Genomic DNA, 20,296 nt, shown 5'->3' with positions numbered 1-20,296 from the left:
GTGCTGCTTGCTACTGCTATGGATGAAATTGTGTCTCCCTCCCACTGCTTTCCCACCTTCTTACCATAAAGCCCTCTCTGCCAGTATCATCATGTTTGGAGCTAGAGCTTTTGAAGGTAATTAAGTTTAAATGGGATCATCAAGGTCAGGTCCTAATCCAGTAAGATGGATGGTCTTGTAAGAAGTGGGAGAGATCTGTATGTGTGTACATACATGCATTGAGGACATGCCTTGGGGTACACAGTGAGAAGGCAGCCGTGTGCAAGCAGAAAAAGAGCTCTTACCAGAACCTGACCATGATGATATCCCGAACTCGGAATTCTAAAAATCTGTGTTCTCTCTATATCAAAGACCTTGGGTTAAATATGAAATTAACATGCCTGTGATCACTTACATTTTCTAATATTATCAATGTATAATATAAAGTATATAAGATAATCTTTTGGGAACTGAGTCTCTTTCAAAGAACATTAACAAATAAATTGATAAAGATTTTGTCACATAAAAACCCTTGAGTAGACATAAGGACATATCTCAAAAGCAATATGTGAAAGATGAAAAATGTTCAACTTGTTTTGTCATAATGAACCATTCGAATAAAAATTCAGCCCTTCAATAGATGCAACTCTCTAGTGGAAAAACACAACACTATCTTTATATAAAAATCTTTTTAGTAGAACATCATAGGCTCTGTAAAACCGGCTGAGAGGTAAGCAGCACCCAGGACAATAAATAGTTCTAGTAAGAAAAGGAAAGTCTTCTCCTGTCCCTAATGCTTATAATAATTACAAAGATAAAAGAAAAGAAGAAGAACATATTCCCCTTGTAAATTGAATATGAGTGGTCTGCAAGGTCCTAACAACCAGGAAATGAGTTTGCTATTGTTAGCATGTCTCTTGGGCTAAGGATGGAAGGGTACAACATGGTATGGAAGGAAGAACATGGCCTTCTGATGAAGGCAGGCCTGGGTTGGAACCTCTTGCATGATTTCCCTATGTATGACTGGACCATTTCTGAGACTTCCTCTGTTCCCATTTTCATCTCTGCAGCCTGTGGATGATAAAAAATATGGGCCTTGGAGGGCTGTGAGAAATATTTTCTTTATTCATGAGAGATACACAGAGCAAGGCAGAGACATAGGCAGAGGGTGAAGCAGGCTCCCTGTGGGGAACCCGATGTGGGACTCGATCCCAGGACCCAGGGATCACGACCTGAGCCAAAGGCAGATGCTCAATCACTGAGAAACCCAGGTGGGTGAGGCATCTGTGATGTTCCTAGTGTGGTTCCCAGCATGCATCCCACATATTTTGGTCTCCCATACTCACCTTGGTTAAATAAAGAGAATGGTAACTAGTCTGCATTTTTAAAATAATGACTTGGCCTTCTATCAGGAGGAAGAGAGTCTTTCATATGGACCTCATGCCAAGGCCTGGACATTCCTTTTCTCTTTGTCCTCCTTATGACATCACCACCTTCAAGGTTACATCTATGGGCAATTTCCCTAGTCTCAAATATATTTTACTACTATCTTTGACTCTGATTTTTTGATAGCTATACTTGCTTCATTTTTCAATTCACTAAGCATTCTGATCTATTTCTTACCAAGCAGATTGGAGTTAGTTGTTCACTCAATGTAAAGGAAGGGTTGATTTCAATAATGAAAGAATCTAGGTGTTCATGGAATGTTGTATGAAATTCAGGAAAAAAGAGAGAATAGAAATGGTAGCATCACATAGTGAATAAAAAAGCCTGTGCTTTGAAATAAATAGACCTGATTTCAAATGTAGACTCTGTCCATTACTAATATGGTAACCTGGGCAGATCCATTAGACCTCTGAGCATCAAGGTTCTCCAATATAAAAATACTCCCATCTCACAGGGTCATTGTAAGGTTGGACAAAATTAGGTACATAAAGTTTTTAGCATAATATCTGACATGTAGTAAGCCCCTGATAAATTGTTATTAATGTAACTCAGATGAGTATATCATTTTGCCAAATTATTACTAGCATGTCGTACCTATGACATGGCATAACTGAGATCTAGGGTGAAAGCAGTAAAAAAAAAGAGGGAGTTAGTTTTTTCTCATGACCAAAAACTTCTTGATATTTTGTTTGTGGGAGTGTTCTTGGTCTTCCACGTTTTGTGAATAATGCAAACAGAGATGGAGTAAGTAAACAGGTGACCTTCCATGACCTGCTCCCACACGTTTATTGAGCAATCATCATGTTCTAGACTGGATATTCAATGCATTTGTGTTCAGGGTTGAGAGGAAAATGCACACAGTCAATTCTTTCTCCTACATTCCATCTATCTGCTCCATCTTTTTTTTAAAAGATTTATTTATTTATTCATGAGAAACACAGAGAGGAGAGAGAGAGAAACAGAGACACAGGCAGAGGGAGAAGTAGGCTCCCTGCAGAGAGCCTGATGTGGGACTCAATCCTGGGTCTCCAGGATCATGCCCTGAGCTAAAGGCGAAGCTAAACCCCTGAGCCACCCGGGCTACCCTGCTCCATCTTTCCTTTTTACTAAACTGCTAAGATAGAGCCCTGATACCATCCATCAGGACTATTGCCTCCCCTAACTACTCTCCCTGATTCCACTCTTGCTTACCCATCCATCTATTATCTAGCAACAGTCAGAAAAATTTGCTGGAAATATAAATCAGATTTGGTCAGTCCCCTAATTACAAATCCTTTGGCAAAATATTTCCACTTTTTTACCATGGCCTGTGAAGACCCTGAGTGACTAGACCCCTGAGCATAGTATCATATCTGATAACATGGCCTATGCTCTGGGCTCTAGTCAAATCAGGCTTCCCTGAGCCCCTCTCTCTGAGGGTCAGGTTGTACCCACGTAGACCTGCAAGTCCCTCAGCCTCGATGGCTCAGGCACATTGTCTGGGAATGTGGCTGCTTCTCCTCTCATAGATTTGGTTTTAATGCTCCACCTCAGAGAGGCCCTCCTAGACTATTCCTCTCTAACACGTTCCCACCCTCTCCGCACAGCCCCTTATCCACCTTCTATCAGCAGCACTAATCATTATCATTCCCCCTCTTATTTTATCATTTGTAAGTCCCAGGCAGGAGAGACATTGGTCTGTCACATTGTCAATTGTATTTGCTTCAGGGACATGACACAAAACAAGACCTCCAGAAGTACTCATGGAATGAAGGACTCAAGCATTGGCAAACACAAAAGGGAAAAAATGTTATGTTTTCGTATAGTAAGGGTTAATGGGAATGCAATTTTTTTGAGATTCACAAGAGCACGAAACATGGTACACCTACTTGGTATTAGACATCAGTAATAAATCGCTGTACAAGAAAAGCTGCCACTTCTGCCTCCTCCAGCCTTTCTTGAGCTCAACGGGGCCATGGATGAGCAAGGTACGAGTGGCACCCTCAGATGATGTAGTGCTTTCGCTGTGGGTGTCCACCTCCACAGACGAGCTCTTCCTGCAAGACATCAAACACAGAGCAGTTAGTTACTGGTCAAATACACAATATAGTTTAATGCCAAGTTTCAAGGTTCACACAACACTAAAATGTAGTCTCAACCCCCAAAGCAGAGCTCCAGAGCTCAGAATCAAGGATCCCTGAGTTACAGAAAGCTATAGAAAGAGGTGAGGTCACTTGGGAAACTGATGCAGAGGGAGGACAGTTTCAAGGACAAAGCCCTTGGGCATGCCAACACTTAGAGGTGTGGTGGAGAAAGCTGCAGAGCTAATTGTGAGCCATTAGGTAGGCGAGAGCCAAGAAGCCAAAGGTAGAGCAGATTACAAGAAGGAGAATGAACAACAACAACAAACAGGACAACTTGTGGCCTAATATAAAATATATAATAATATATTTAATAATATATTATAAAATATAATATAATATAAATATAATAATATTTATGTTAAGATAAAATGAAGATAACTGAAGATCCTGGAAGTTGACCCCCATCTTATCTAATTCAATATTCAAAATTGGGGTAAAAATTCTCAAAGATCAACAAAAATATTGGAAACCTCAGAAAGTTTCTGAACACAAGAGTTTAGCTATTACTTGGCTGAGCTCTGACAGGACTTCCTGGTCAAAATAGGTAATAAAACAACTCAATTGAGCAGAGTGTAAAAATTCTTTCAGAACTAGGACAGGTATTTTCATAGACCCACTGAAAACTGTCTCACAGAGAGAGAGAGTTGGCTCTCTCATGGAGCCAAGAAAGTGTCTCCGCCTCCCCCAAGGATGTATAAAGCCTGCTCCCTTCTGCTCAGCAGCACTGAATCTTATGAACAGGAGCAGCTTTTCAGGAAGCTGGTGCTGGAGTTACTAATTAGTTTCTATGTATTAGAGGAAACAAAAGAAAACAACAGTTCCTGTTATTGCCGGTCTGTTTGGATGGTCAGAAATAGTGGATCAGAAGACTACCTCATGCGCTGAAGCCTTGAATGTCCACCTGTAAGCTCAGCGTGCTTTCTGATTGACGGGAACATCCTTTTCTCTTCAATTCGCGGGACGGGAAATCGAGTGAGTCTACAGCACTTGGCAGAGTACTGTCAAATGCTTGAAGCCTGAAGATTCCGCAGCGGTCCGCGGTCACTGCCATTATGATGTCACATATTCAAAGCTCATGTTGTAACTGCCAAACTGACATACTGGTTTCCTTATCTTGGCCTCCAAGTTTTGACTTTTTAAAAGTAATCATTTTATTTTGAGATAACTGTAGATTCATTTGCAGCTATAATAAATAACACAGAGAGATGACATCAGTTTTTTTACAGATGGAGTCTTCCAGAGACACTTCCATCACCACAAGGGTCCTTCCTATTCCCCGATTACAACCACACAAATTTCTTTCCCCCTCCACCACCTCTTTAATCCCTGGCAATCACAAATCTGTTCACCATGTGTATAATGTTGCCATTTCAAGAATGTTATACAGATGGGATCACATAGTTTATGAAATTTGGGGATTTCCTTTTTCCCATTTGATGTAACTGGAGATTCATCTAGATGGCTGCAAGTATTCACAGTTCATTTCCTGGTGTCCCTTAGTAGTACATCATGATATGGATGTATCACAGTTTGCTTAACTACCTGTTGAAGGAGTTCGAAGTGTCTGCAGGTTTTGGCTGTCACTAATAAAGCTACTATAAACATCTGTGTACAGGTTTTTGTGTCAGCGTGAAGTCTTCACTTCTCTGGGCTAAATACCCAGGATGGGAAGAGCCAGGTCATATGCTAGGTATGTTTTTTTGTTTTTGTTTTTTGTTTTTTTATAGTTTTATTTTTTATTTCTTAGGAACTGTCCAACTGTTTTCCAGAATGGCTGTGCCATTTCACATTCTCCCCAGTACTGTGTGAGTCATTCAGTTTCCCCTCATCCACATGAACATTTGGTGTTGTCATTTTTTATTTTAGCTATTCTGATAGCTGTGTAGTGTGATATCTCACTGTGGATTTCACTTGCATTTCCCTAATGGTTAGTGATACTAACCATTGATTTGCCACCTGGACATCTCTTTCAGTGTCAAAGCACCTACAGGAGCCTGTTAAAAACATGTTACATGAAGACAGTGTTCCCTTTCCACTAGGAAACTGATGGTTTTACAGATGAGGAGGCTCCTGCGCATACAGGTTGGACTCTGAATCCAAGCAGCCGTGACATAATATGAAGGATTCAAATCCAACTGACTCAGGAGGTCACACAGCCTCCTGCGAGGGCCCCCCATCCCCACTCTTCCCACCATGGACAGTGTCTTTCTTTGACAACTGTGGAGGACAGAAATTTGATCCTACAGACAAAGTTTGTGGTTTCCCTTACAGGCTCCTGTAACAGGCATGTGAAAACCTATCTTTTATGCCCTACTAGACTCTATGGACCTCAAGGAAGGAGTCTATGTCTGACTTATCATTAAATTCTCACAAACATTGGCACATCGGAGGAATCAAAAAATTCTGTATTGAACAAGTGAATGAAATAGTTTTCTGGCAGGGATGGACAGGGAAAAAGGCATGACATAAAATAGTCTTTCTCTTATTTACTTTATTCATTCAACGGATAGTGTTTGAACCTGTACTAGGAGAAAGGCACTTGATAGGTCTGGGCAACAGGGAGCCAGGCCCAACTCTCACAAAACCAGGATTTAAGTGAGGAGGGGGGAAGACAGATATTAAACAGAGAATGTCATCAATAACTGCCTAACACAGCCTCTGGAAAGTACTGCAGAGGAAAATTAAAGATTGAGGTGAGAAATTTAGGGAGGGGCTTGACACCTGATTTCAATTATGGAGAGGAAGGCTTCTTTGACGAGCTCATTTGAAATGACCTTTAAAGAATAACTTGGGATTACTTAGAAGAGAGAAAGAGGAAGGAAGGGAGGGAAGATACATTTGTCAGTTGAAGGGACAGAATGTGACTAACTGATGTTTCAGAAACATGGAAGACTTTGCTGGATTGGAGACACAGGCAGAAGGTACAGGAGAGTGAAATTGGCCTGTAAATTAGGTAGAGGTGAGAGCACAAGTCCTGGTAGTCCTTTTAGACTTTATTAAGGCTTCTCATCTTAAAACCAAACTAACACAGAAGTGGCATGTAGATAGTGGCCTCCAGGCTTCTCACCACTTTTATTCAGTTTTTAAAAAATATTTTATGTATTTGAGAGAGAGAGAGAGATAAAGAGACAGTGCATGTGCACAAGAGGTGGGGGCAGAGAGAGAGAGAGAGAAAGAAGCACAAATGGTGCTGAGTGTGGATTCTGACCTGTGGCTCTGTCTCATGATCCTGAGATCATAACCCTGAGCCGAAATCAAGAGTCAGAAACTTAACCAAGTAAGCCACCAGGCACCCCTTTCTCACCATTTTTAAAGGACAAGTGCTAGTCTGGCCATGCTTGACTATATTTAGTACCATGGAGGCTCATTGGGCAACACTTTCTGGCCTCCCATCAAGTACCTGTCAAAATCTATTTCAGGTAAAAAATAATCTATTTCAGGTAAAAAATATAGGCAGACTTATCTCTGTACCTTCCCCAATTCTCAGATTATGTTCCATTCTCTGCATCTCCCTTCAGAGAGGTTAGAGATTTAGAGGCCGGGAAAACTTCTCTCCTTTTAGAATCTCGTCCTGTTGATCAATTCTGATATGCATCAGACTCACTTGGGAGGCTTTTCAGGCACTCATTCTGAAACTGCCTCCCCCAGAGGTTCTGATTCATCAGATCTGGAAAAAGCTCTCTGAGTGATTCTTACATGTAACCAGGATTGTGAGTCACTGGTTTTAAGGAATTAATTGAGAAAGATACAGTGTTTGATAGTATCTTCTCCTTGTAGTAAAGCAAAGGAGAGAAAAGTTTGTCTGAGAAAGATAAAGGGAGCTTCTTTTACCAGGTCACAGTTACCTTTGCAGTAATAGCTAAAGCTTAATTTCTTCCATAATATCATTGTGATTTATTTTAATTTGATGAATGAGCTCTAAATAGAATAATAATGATGGGGTCTTTTTTCTTTTTTAAAGACTTTATTTATGTATTTATTCATGAGAGACACAGAATGAGAGAGAGAGAGAGAGAGAGGGGGGCAAAGGGAGAAGCAGGCTCCATACAGGGAGCCCGACGTGGGACTCGATCCCGGTTCTCCAGGATCATGCCCTGGGCTGAAGGCAGCGCTAAACCGCTGAGCCACCCGGGCTGCCCGGGTCTGTTTTCATCTATTTCACCAAACACCTATGTTTTCACCCTAAATATCAAATAAAAGAGATACTCTAAGGTGATCTTTATGCCAGTAATACCGTATTATTGATCTATTGTCCATTTTTGTCAATACCATACTGTTTTGATTATTACAGCTTTGTAATAGATCTTGAAATCTGGGACTGTGATACCTCCAGTTTTTTTCTTTTTCAAGATTGCTTTGGCTATTTGGGGTCTTTGTGGTTCCATACATGCTTATGAATTACTTGTTTTAGTTCTGTGAAAATACTATTAGTACTTTGATAGGGATTCCATCAAATCTGTAGATTATTTTGAGTATGGAACATTTTATTAATACTTGTTCTCTCATCAATAAGCATGGAATATTTTTCCATTTGTGTTGTCTTCAATTTTTTTCACCAATGTTTTATAGTTTTTCAGTATATATATATATATATAATGTCTTTCACTCCCTTGTTTAAGCTTATTTCTAGGTATCTTATTATTTTTGGTACAATTGTTAATGGGACTGTTTCTTAATTTCTTTTTTTCTCTTCATTATTAGTGTATAGAAATGCAGTGGATTTCTGTATATTGGTTTGTATCCTGTGACTTTCCTGAACTCATTTATCAGTTCTAGTCCATTTTTGGTAGAATCCTGAGGGTTTTCTACATATAGTATCATGGCACCTGCAAATAGTGAAAGTTTTACCTCTTCCTTACCCATTTGGATGCCATTTATTGCTTTTTCTTGTATGATTGCTGGGGCTAGGACTTCCAGTACTATGCTGAATAAAAGTAGTGAGGGTGGAAATCCTTGTTTTGTTCTTGATCTTGGGGAGAAGCTCTCACTTTTTCACCATTGAGTATGACATTAGCTGTAGTTTTTCACATAAGGTCTTCATTCTGTTGAGGTATGTTCCTTCTAAACCTACTTTGTTGAGTTTGTATCATGAATGGATGTTGTACTTTTAAATGCTTTTCTGCACCTATTAAGATGATCATGGTTTTTTACCCTTCTCTTGTTGATGATATGTATGATGTTAATGGATTTGTGAATATTGAATCACATTTGCATACTAAGAATAAATCCCACTTGATCATGGTAAATGACTTTTTTAATGTATTGGTGGATTTGGTTGGCTAATACTTTGTTGAGGATTTTTGCATGTATGTTAATCAGAGATATTGGCCTGTAGTTCTCTCTCTCTCTATCTTTCTCTCTCTCTGTAGTGTCTTTATCTGGTTTTGGTATCAGGGTAATGCTGACTTCATAGAATACATAGAAGCTTTCATTCTTTGTTTTTTGAAGTAGTTTGAGAAAAGTAGGTGTTAACTCTTCTTTATATGTTTGGTAAAAATTTTTTTTAAGGATTTTATTTATTTATCCATGACAGAGAAAGACAGAGGCAGAGACACAGGCAGAAGGAGAAGCAGGCCCCATGGAAGGAGCCCAATGTGGGACTCGATCTCAGGACTCTGGGATCAGGACCTGAAGGCAGATGATCAACTGCTGAACCACCCAGGTGTCCCTTAATCTTTGGTAAAATTTACCTGTGAAGCCATCTGTTTTTTGGTAGTTTTTTGATTACTGATTTGATTTCATTGCTGATAATCAGTCTTTTCAAATTTTCTATTTTTTCCCAACTCATCTTTGAGAGGTTATATGTCTCTAAGAATTTACCCATTTCTTCTAGGTTGTCCAATTAGTTTGCATATAATTTTTTCATAATATTCTCTTAAAATCCTTTATATTTTTGTGGTGTTGTTATTTCTCCTCTTTCATTTCTTTTTAAAATAAATTTATTTTTATTGGTGTTCAATTTGCCAACATACAGAATAACACCCAGTGCTCATCCTGTCAAGTTCCCCCCTCAGTGCCCACCACCCAGTCACCCCCACCCACTACCCACCCCCCATTCCACCATCCCTATTCATTTCCCAGAGTTAGGAGTCTTCATGTTCTGTCTCCCTTTCTGATATTTCCTACCCATTTCTTCTCCCTTCCCTTCTATTCCCTTTCACTATTATTTATATTCCCCAAATGAATGAGAACATATAATGTTTGTCCTTCTCCGCTTGACTTACTTCACTCAGCATAATACCCTCCAGTTCCATCCATGTCGAAGCAAATGGTGGGTATCTGTCATTTCTAATGGCTGAGTAATATTCCATTGTATACATAAACCACACCTTCTTTATCCATTCATCTTTCAATGGACACCGAGGCTCCTTCCACAGTTTGGCTATTGTGGACATTGCTGCTAGAAACATCGGGGTGCAGGTGTCCTGTTGTTTCATTGCATCTGCATCTCTGAGGTAAATCCCCAGCAGTGCAATTGCTGGGTCGTAGGGCAGGTCTATTTTTAACTCTTTGAGGAACCTCCACACAGTTTTCCAGAGTGGCTACACCATTTCACATTCCCACCAACAGTGTAAGAGGGTTCCCCTTTCTCTGCATCCTCTCCAACATGTGTGGTTTCCTGCCTTGTTAATTTTCCCCATTCTCACTGGTGTAAGGTGGGATCTCATTGTGGTTTTGATTTGTATTTCCCTGATGTCGAGTGATGCAGAGCATTTTCTCATGTGCTTGTTGGCCATGTCTATGTTTCCTCTGTGAGAATTCTTGGGTTGTACTACAAAGCTGTGGTCATCAAGACAGTGTGGTCCTGGCACAAAAACAGACACATTGATCAATGGAACAGAATAGAGAATCCAGAATTGTACCCTCAACTTTGTGGCCAACTAATATTCGATAAAGGAGGAAAGACTATCCCCTGGAAGAAAGACAGTCTCTTCAATTAATGGTGCTGGGAAAATTGGACATCCACATGCAGAAGAATGAAACTAGACCACTCTCTTGCACCATACACAAAGATAAACTCAAAATGAATGAAAGATCTAAATGTGAGGCAAGATTCCATCAAAACCCTAGAGGAGAACACAGGAAACACCCTTTTTGAACTTGGCCACACTAACTTCTTGCAAGATACATCCACAAAGGTAAAAGAAACAAAAGCAAAAATGAACTGTTGGGACTTCATCAAGATAAGAAGCTTTTGCACAGCAAAGGATACAGTCAACAAAACTACAAGACAACTTACAGAATGGGAGAAGATATTTGCAAATGACATATCAGATATCAGATATCTAGTGTCCAAGATCTATAAAGAATGTATTAAACTCAACACCAAAGAAACAAAGAATCCAATAATGAAATGGGCAAAAGACATGTACAGAAATCCTTTTCATTTATAATCTTGAGTCCTCTCTCTCGCCCTCTCTGTCTTATTTTTAAGGATTTTATTTATCCATGACAGAGACAGAGGCAGAGACACAGGCAGAAGGAGAAGCAGGCTCCATGCAAGGAGCCCAATGTGGAACTCAATCCTGGGTCTCTGGGATCATGCCCTGAGCTGAAGGCAGATGCTCAATCACTGAGCCACCCAGGGGTCCCCTCTCTCTCTGTTTTTTTATGAGTCTGGCTAAAGGTTCATCAATTTTGTTGATCTTTTTAAAGATCCAGCTCCTGGTTTCATTCATCTGATTGATTGTACCTTGGTGTGTTTTTTTTGTTCTATTTCATTTATTTCTGCTCTAATCTTTATTATTTTATTTCTTCTGCTGGTTTGAGGTTTTATTTGTTCTTCTTTTTCCAGCTTCTTTAGTGTAAGGTTAGGTTGTTTGATATTTTTCTTGCTTCTTGAGGTAGGGCTGGATTGCTCTAAGGTTCCCTCTTAGAACAGATTTTGCTGGATTCCAAAGTTTTTGGACCATTGTGTTTTCATTTTCATTGGTCTCCAATTATTTTTAAACTTCTTCTTTGATTTCTTCGCCTAAAATTTTAAATCTTTGATTACATGTGTACATCAGCAAACATTATGTAATGGCAAGAGCACGAGGTCGGGAATCAAATTATGTAGTTTTAATCCTTCCTCATAATTTACTACCTACATGACACTGGGTAAACTAGTTACACTTCTGAAGCCTCACTGTTGTCATTTATAAAATCAGGATGGTGATAAAAGCACCTGCTTCATAGGGCTGTTATGAGAATTAAATGAGATCATACCGCAGAAATCTTAGTATGATATCTAACAGAGTAATCCTTCAAATGATTTAGTTATGCTTATAGGAGACAATGAGACTTTTTATTCAGAAATAGTAACAATATCATGGGTATTCTCCATGACCAAAGATAGGGGGAGATTGTAGTAATGCCAATTGAGTAACTACAAATTGCCAAGTTCTTTGCCAGGCAGTTTATGGACATCTTCTCATTTCCTTGCAGCAGGTTTGTGAGGTAAGAATCATTATTTCCACTTTATAGTTGGAGAAACTGAAGTTTAGTAAAGTTAAGGCACTGAAAACCACATACCTAATAATTCATAGCGTCAAGTTTGTCTAATTTCAAAGTCCTATAATTTTTCCTTGCCTAAAGAATGTGTCCGTTCTGGAAGATGAAAGAAAATGTATTTTAAGCCACATCCCATTTAGGTTGGCTCCCAAATTATTTAACTGACACATAAGTGAGTTTTTCATCAACTGTCAGTGTTTATGTATGGTGCCCATGTCCCACTCTGTCTCTTCTCTCAGGAATGGCTGGTTGTGGAACCCAGAGCCACTGCTGGTACCATGAACTGACTGTCAGACAGGAAATTTGCAAAGCTCTCAATGTGGATAGGAGACTCCTGGGACTTTACAGAACGAGATCTTAGGTTTTAGGCAGGCTGGGAGTAAGAGTCAGGACTGTGAAAGTCTAATGATTCCCCTCCTAATGTCCAGTGGTTCACATCTCTTTGATAGATACCAGGCTATGAATTTGTGACTAAACATTTCCACTGCCTTCTAAGCTTGATACCCATCCTGGATCAGTATTATGGATAATTTCTATCCTGATTCTGGCACTCTGGATTTTCTACTACCACTAATTGATCTCTATAAAGAGGGAAAAAAGGTTTGCCCAGGCCTTGGCAGTTGAGTATTCACTCTACTACCCTTTGCTGCCCTCTACTGACCATATCTGGAAATTACATTTAACCTTCCAGGTCCTTGTCCCAAAGCAGATAGATACTGCAGTGAGTGAAACCAGGCACACAAAATTTGAGATGCACCAAAAAACTAAGTAAATAAGATATGATATTTTAATTTAATATTTTTAGAAGTCAATTTTCAAAAAAAATAAAAGAAGTCAATTTTCAAAAGATACATGATGAACAAAATACCGAAATGTACCCTAAAACAGTACTACTAGCTTATATGTACAAAGACCCTGCCATCCATCTTTTCATTCAAGAAAGAGGTCTAATACCACAGTGGAAAATCATGCTACCAGTGCTGATGAACCTTTTTCATCACTCGCATATTTGGGAAAAAGACCCAGAAAATTTAGAATAAACCAAAAAAAAAAAAAAAAAAGGTGCAAGTGGAAGAGATATTATAACAGTAGACTCCTGAGGAAAACAAGAGAATGGAAAAAAAAATTAAGAAAACAAAACCAACTAACATCTTTAGAGTCAAGAAGCCAAAAAAGAGGTGGCTATGAAATAAGAACAAAGGCAGATAAAGATTTCTTGTATATTAAAGGTATCATCGGGGGATCCCTGGGTGGCGCAGCGGTTTGGCGCCTGCCTTTGGCCCGGGGCGCGATCCTGGAGACCCGGGATCGAGTCCCACGTCGGGCTCCCGGTGCATGGAGCCTGCTTCTCCCTCTGCCTGTGTCTCTGCCCCCCTCTCTCTCTCTCTCTCTGTGACTATCATAAATAAATAAAAAAAATTAAAAAAATAAAATAAAATAAAGGTATCATCGACCAAATTGAATTTAATAGAAAGTCTTGAAGATTGAGTTCAAGGAATCCCATTTGACCTTGACACTTGGAACATTCATCTTTCAGTTTTCCTGACCTAAGGTTACCCTTTTTTTTCTCAATAACTAGAGCTATTTAGTCCTTCAGTAAGGAGTAATTTAATCATTGGAATAACGGAAATGCTATTTTAATTTGTAGAATCAACATACAAACAAAGCTTGGAAGACAACAACTGTAAAAGAGAATCTGACTAATAGTAACACTGATAATATGAAACAATGGAAGTCTGAATATTAAAGCAGCAGAGAGATATGGAAGATAATGTCACAGATTTTTCTCACCTATTTATTTATATAGCAAGAAATCAATTATATACTGTCTAAAATTGATGTAACAAAATAGAGTTTAAGTATACTCTTTAAAATGATAATCACCAGAAATATCAAAGCAATGTAACTGGAAAAACATAGACATGGATGGATCAAAGAAATAAGTTTCTCATCTTCCAATAAATGCTATCTAGAGTTGATAAACAAGATAAAAGAAGAAATCAAGTATTAACATATATTTCAGAGGTATTGTGGTAACCACCAGGAAAACAGAAAATACTTAAAAACAGGGAGCTGGAAATGAGTCGGGGAACAAGTTCAGGCTGAGAATTTACTTTTCACTTGGTATCATTCTCTACTGCTTGATTTTTAAAATGTGTGTATGTATTAATTTTAAGTTGAAAAGTTAGAAGAAACAAAACCAACTCGACTTTTTGCAGCTGCAGCTCTTGGCACCACTTCCTTCCCATCTGCAATCTCTCTCCTTACACCAGTAGTCCGATCCTATGGAGGCAGGAAGGAATAAGAGAGACTAGAAAAGTTTCTGTCCTGGGGATCCCTGGGTGGCGCAGCGGTTTAGCGCCTGCCTTTTGCCTGGGGCGCGATCCTGGAGAATTGGGATCAAGTCCCATGTCAGGCTCCCGGTGCATGGAGCCTGCCTCTCCCTCTGCCTGTGTCTCTGCCTCTCTCTCTCTCTCTCTGTGTGACTATCATAAATAAATAAAAAATTTTAAAAAAAGCTTTTAAAAAAGTTTCTGTCCTGAATTTAAGTTTTTTGGAATCTTTTTGGCTTGTGCTTGGGTTCTATCTTTTCAATGGTGCAACTCTTTGGAATACTAACTTTTGACTATTTTAATCTGTGATATCTAGAATCTCCTTAAAGTTTTGCTAAACTTTGTTATCCTTCTTTTACTTCTTGACAAAAGACTAATCCTGACTCATTGCCTCTTACTGTGATCACAGTATTTTATTTTCTTAGAATCTTGATTCTGGCCAACTACTGCTTTGCCTGGCCCAACTCAACCTGCCTAGGTAGGAATGAAACGTCTATGGAAGAGAGATGACAATTACCATTTTCAGAATAAGTAAAACGTCATATACTAGTAAGTTAAACATAGTACTAAGGGAGTACGGTGATGTTCATTATCCCATTCCTCATGCATTTACAGAGGAGAGTGTACTTCCCTGTTCTAGAGAGAACAGACTTGGAAGAATTTGGGAGTAGAAGTTTTCTCTAGACTTGTGGTCTCACAATCTTGTACCAAAGTAGCCAAAACATGAGACACAAGACACAAGGAAATGAAGAAACCAGAATACCTATCTACATTTTTGAAGAAGGCAATAATGTCTCAAATGTCACTCTCTGAGAGAAAGTAGGTAATATATATGGGAGACCCGGGACACATGACCAAAACAAAACAATAACAACAGCAAAAGCAAAGGAATACCTATATTAAATATGTGGAAGCACAACTATTGATGGGCACTTTCTGCTCAGTCATACAGATTCACAGGCCGTGGATTCAGTGCTGGTGCAGCTGGCTGGCTTGCCACCGGACTGAGACCAGGTCCTTGCTGTCTCCAGCATAGGTGCTACTAAGTTATCTGCTGTGCTCTGATAGCAGTGTCAGGTGACATTACATAGTCACTTAAGTGGGGTACCACAGTTTTGTTTGTGACAACTTCTATAGTGGACAGTTTCTTTTGTGACTGCTGACCCCTTGGAGACTAGAACTAATTAGAGATTTGAAGCAACTTTGAAGAGGCTGAAGAAGCTATACTCATTCCTGTGAAATCCCAGGACACAGCTGCAGCTATAGGAACCTTGGCTCTGAGTAAAAGCCTCTGGCTGACACTGAGCCAATTGTATAAAATGGAGAGTGAGAGCATTTGGACTTTAAATAAAAGCTCTATGAGCTTTTATTTGCAAGGGGATTTAGTTTGTGGGGAAGTTGAGTAACAAAAATGAGTTTCATATTGTTCAAATTTGGGACATTTTAATATTGATATAGTTCTCTGTATTCATTTCATAAAGTCTGGTGAGCTATTTTGGACATGACTGGGCATAATTAGAGATAAGAAATAGAATTAGAGAGTGAACTTTCAGCTTAGTACTATCTGACTCATGGTGCTAGTCTTGTATGGGCAAAAAACAAAATGCCCTTCAAGAAGTCCCAGAAGGACTCTGTGTAGGGAGAAGCAGACTTGGGGACTGTGTGAGCACAGCAGCACTTTGAGCATGCACCACTCGGCTGAGAGGGACAGCTGCCTGGTCCCCTTCTGATGCCTGAGTACAAAGGGTTATGACATTGTTTTTCAGCCTTCCATCATGTGTACACCGCCTTCATGACTTCTCTACAAATACATGTTTTTAAGTATTCAGCATGGACTTTACAATCTTTGCTCAGGGTAATATGTGTTAAAACATGTTAGGAAAAAAAACAGGTATCTTTCTGACTACAGATGAAAATACATACATAATTACTAAAACTGAAAAAAAAAATATGCCTGTGAGTATGCTACTTAAAACAACTCACATGATGCCAGTGGAACCCACAATGTAATATATTTAAAAAATTAAAAAGCTGGCAAACATTCAGAGGGATACATGTTATTCCCCTCTTCAGGATTCTACTCCAATCCTGATGACAGAACATGGTGTTGGAGAAGAGATTTGGGGTCGCTCTCTTCACTTTCTCACACCATCCCAAACAATGTAGAACAGACCTTTTAAAAGACCTATAGAAGCTGTGTAGAGCTTTTGTACTTAAAGAGTTTCTTGGTCCCCTATTGGAGTGGGCTTGAGTGAGGACAACTGCAGTTGTCTGGCCATCCCATGGCTTGTTTATGGAGATGCAGTAGCAAACCCTGTTTTTGCATGAGGTCTAAGCCTCTACCCAGCTTTACTAGGGAACCCTATCATTTGGATGATAACATACATTTAAATTGCCTTCTGTCTCCCCTTTCTCAAACTGGTTCCAACCTGTAAAGAAGTGCAAATTCCAACACAGCTTGTAGTTACAAAAACAAGTGAAAGAATGAGAGAAGAAAACATTGATGGAAGAAAATGCATGATGCTATTATACAGCAAAAATACTATGTATATGTAAACATTTAATGCAACTCAATACTCAAATAGTGTTGAATTCTCCTTCCCCAACTTGCAGGTAGAGTCATGTAGTATTCCAGTCTTTCTGGCTGAGTCCCTGCAGCTGGAGCAGGGCACCTTCCGCTGTTGCTTAGTTTCTGAAAACCAATGAGAAAGAATATTGGTTTAGGGTCAGGCCTGGGGTTAGATCCTGGATGTCTGAAGTTCAGCAAATTACCTAGCCTTCCTGAGTCTCAGGTTTTATACGTGTAAAATGGGAACAATAACCCCTCTAGGTTTGTTGTGAGGATTAAGTAATAATGCATGTGAGTCAGTGACACTGCCATTCAGAAAGAAATTCAGATCCATGTCTAGGTATCCACTGGGTATGTCCATAACTAGATAGTTTTTGAAGAGGTTTGAGATCTTTTCCTTGCATGGATAGTGGAGTATGTGTGGTCGTGCTTATACTCAGAGGCTTTTTTTTAGCACAGATAAAATGCCAGAACAATAAAGATTTTGATCTCATGTGTTCCTTTATGCAAACAAGCTTGCCTAGCAAAATGGTGCAGATATACACAGATGAATGGACTTTATACAAATAAATGAAATTATGTTTCTCTAGTATAAAAATAGATCAAATGGTAAGAGCACAAAAGTAGGTGAAATGGTAACATAAACTGACTTGTGTAATCAGAGGGTCAACGCTTGGCCTTTTCCTCTCTAAGCTTTTCTAATAGTTTTGTTGCTAAGGCTACCATGTTTTTGCCAGATTGGAAGAGGATTGTTAACTCTAATGAAGATTAAGTAGCTTTCCCAACTAGATTTTTTTAAAATAAGCATCAGTTAATGCTGCTGGCTTTCAAAGCCATATTCATGAAGAATGGAAAGATCTTTAAAGAGCTGCTCTCAGAGACTCCTAACTCTTGGAAATGAACAAGGGGTAGTGGAAGAGGAGGTGGGTAGGGGGATGGGGTGACTAGGTGACGGGCACTGAGGGGGGCTCTATGTTGCTCTATGTTGGCAAATTGAACTCCAGTAAAAAATAAATAAAAAAAAGAAATAAAAAATAAAGATCTGCTCTAAGAAGATGTAACTAATAAAATTTGAAATTTAGCAGCATTTCTATTCCATAGTTATTCCAACACAAATTTTTATCATGGTTACATTGAACAAAAATAACTTAAAACAGAACTTTACATATTTAATAAAAAGATGAAGATATTATTATTTACAACTTTAGCCAAAAATTAATTCCCTAAAGAGTAAAAGGTTATTTAATGAACAATTCTTTTGACTGGTTGGGAAATTGTTGCACCACTGCTCACAAATTCACACTTGATTTATTCTTTGAACGATATAGGTAAGTTACAGGATTAAGTCCTCTGTCTTTTGGTCCCTGCCATTAATTGGTTAAAGTCATCTGAGGACAGTGTAATTACAATGCTCCCAAAGAAACCTGGAGCTTTGTAAAGTACAGTAAATGGAAAGTAATTTGTTATGGACATTCAATTGCTAAAAGGATGTAAAAGGGTAGGAGCCATTAGGAAAGGTGAAGAAACACTGCTCTTGATGAGCTTGCTGAGGAGCCAAATGAGCTTCTTGATCATGAACAGAAGAGACCATCTAAAGTTTAAAAAATGTAGAGCTGTTTGTGTGTCCATTGATCCTGCAATTCTACTTGTGCACTAAAGCAGGAAAATTAAATGAAATATTACCTAACGAATACAGGTGCTGTGTTTTCTTCCTCTGATGTCTTTATATCTTTGTAGCCAGAAATCCCAATGTTAATTCCCAATAGGAAAGGCTGAATATTAAAGTTAAAAGTTCACCTTAATTTGAATATTGTAGCATTAGTGACATCTGGTGGAAAACAAGTTACAGGGTAGCATTATTTAGATATCCTGATCTATCCTGTATACTATCACTTTCACCAGATTTTCACACAGCCCTCTCCCCAAGTCCATGGGAAGAGTGTACTTTCTGGCCCCATTGAAGTTTGGCTTAGCCTTAAGTCTTACCTGCATCAGTGGAATATGGGCAAAAATGTCAGTGTGAAAGTTCTGAAGATAAGCTTTAGCAGTCCTGGTGAGGCATTGCCCCTTCAATGATAGAAGGAGACACGTACCCTGCAGATTTGCATGATAAGAAGACAAGCACTCCAGATAACCCACTGACTTACAGGGAAAAAATTGTTATTCTATGGTTGTTTGTGCAAAAGCCAATTAATACATGAGACTATTACACACCTCTGTGTGAATTCCCATGGAGGCTTGACTCCTCTCTCCAATTGATGACACTGGGAGAAGAATCCTGGAGACGTGTGGTTCAGTCCCTTCTGGGGCTCTATTTCAGACCCTGATAGGCCCAGTCGGAACATGTTTCCATTCCTCCACCTATGGTAAGCAAAACTGAGTCAAGAGTCCAGGGCAGGCCCATCAGGCTCTCTTAGAATCTTGGTTTCTCTGTATAACATGGTGTGGAAGTCATGTAGGGCTCTTTTTTTCTTCCAAACATTTATTTAAATTTTAGTTAACATATAGTGTAATATTGGTTTCAGGAGTATAATTTAGTGATTCATCACTTACACATAATACCCACTGTTCATAGGTCATTCGCAATTCTTGCATCTGTTGGTTTAAATATCTTCCTCTTAAAAAAATAAATAAATAAATATCTTCCTCTTAAGGTGGACTTCAAGGTATAGGAAAAGAGGGCAGGACAAGTTTAGTTGGAGCCATAGGCCAAAGCTTTTCCGATTGAGCTTTGCCAATAAAGCTTGTAGCTTGGCTCCCACTCAACTCTAATATATGTACTAGTAGGACTCAGTAGTGTTATAAGCCACAAAGTATAAGTGGTAATATTAGGACTGTTTAATTTGGCGAATAAAAACAACTGACAGAAATTTAAGTATTATCCGTGATCTATTAAGAAAGTTGCTACTGGTGAACATTTTTCAGGGAATGACCACATTATTTCTGCTTATTTAGCAGAGGTATTTAGTGTTTCCTAAAGCAGTTACTGCTTTCTAAAAAGAATTTCAAACTTTTGTCCCAAAAGTAGGACCAGAATTGTTAACTCTTCATATTTTTACTGAACTTTCAGTTCTGCTTTCCTTCTCAACCTAATGTTTCATGTTTAGAGGTTACAAACAGCCCAGAATTTAAATGTTTTAATCTTACTAGTGTCCACTTTGTAACATACCTCATGTTTGGAAAACCAGACTCTTGACCATACCTTAATTCAACATCATTTTCATTTCTGCAGAACTACTTTTCTTATTCAGGAAAAGGACACATGTGGGTGGACCTCAATTAGCTTCAACAATTCTCAAGGCAATGGGCTTTCACAGTAGCATTCACGATACCTGTCATCAATTACTGGCACT

General features: G+C 39.0%; 1 long non-coding RNA gene across 1 annotated transcript; it reads right to left on the bottom strand.

The window, feature by feature from the left end:
* Positions 1–890: 890 nt before the first annotated feature.
* LOC119877279 lies at positions 891–20,139 on the bottom strand. The gene is made up of 5 exons (XR_005373989.1): positions 19,158–20,139; positions 14,252–17,066; positions 4,422–4,731; positions 3,294–3,461; positions 891–1,050 (listed from the first exon to the last, which is right to left on the bottom strand). It is a non-coding gene; the product is annotated as an uncharacterized LOC119877279 (long non-coding RNA).
* Between the last annotated feature and the right edge of the window lie 157 nt (positions 20,140–20,296).

This window comes from Canis lupus, chromosome 19 (genome assembly GCF_011100685.1).
Source record: "Canis lupus familiaris isolate Mischka breed German Shepherd chromosome 19, alternate assembly UU_Cfam_GSD_1.0, whole genome shotgun sequence".
NCBI lineage: Eukaryota > Metazoa > Chordata > Mammalia > Carnivora > Canidae > Canis > Canis lupus.
This window is presented reverse-complemented; position numbering and strand designations above follow the sequence as displayed.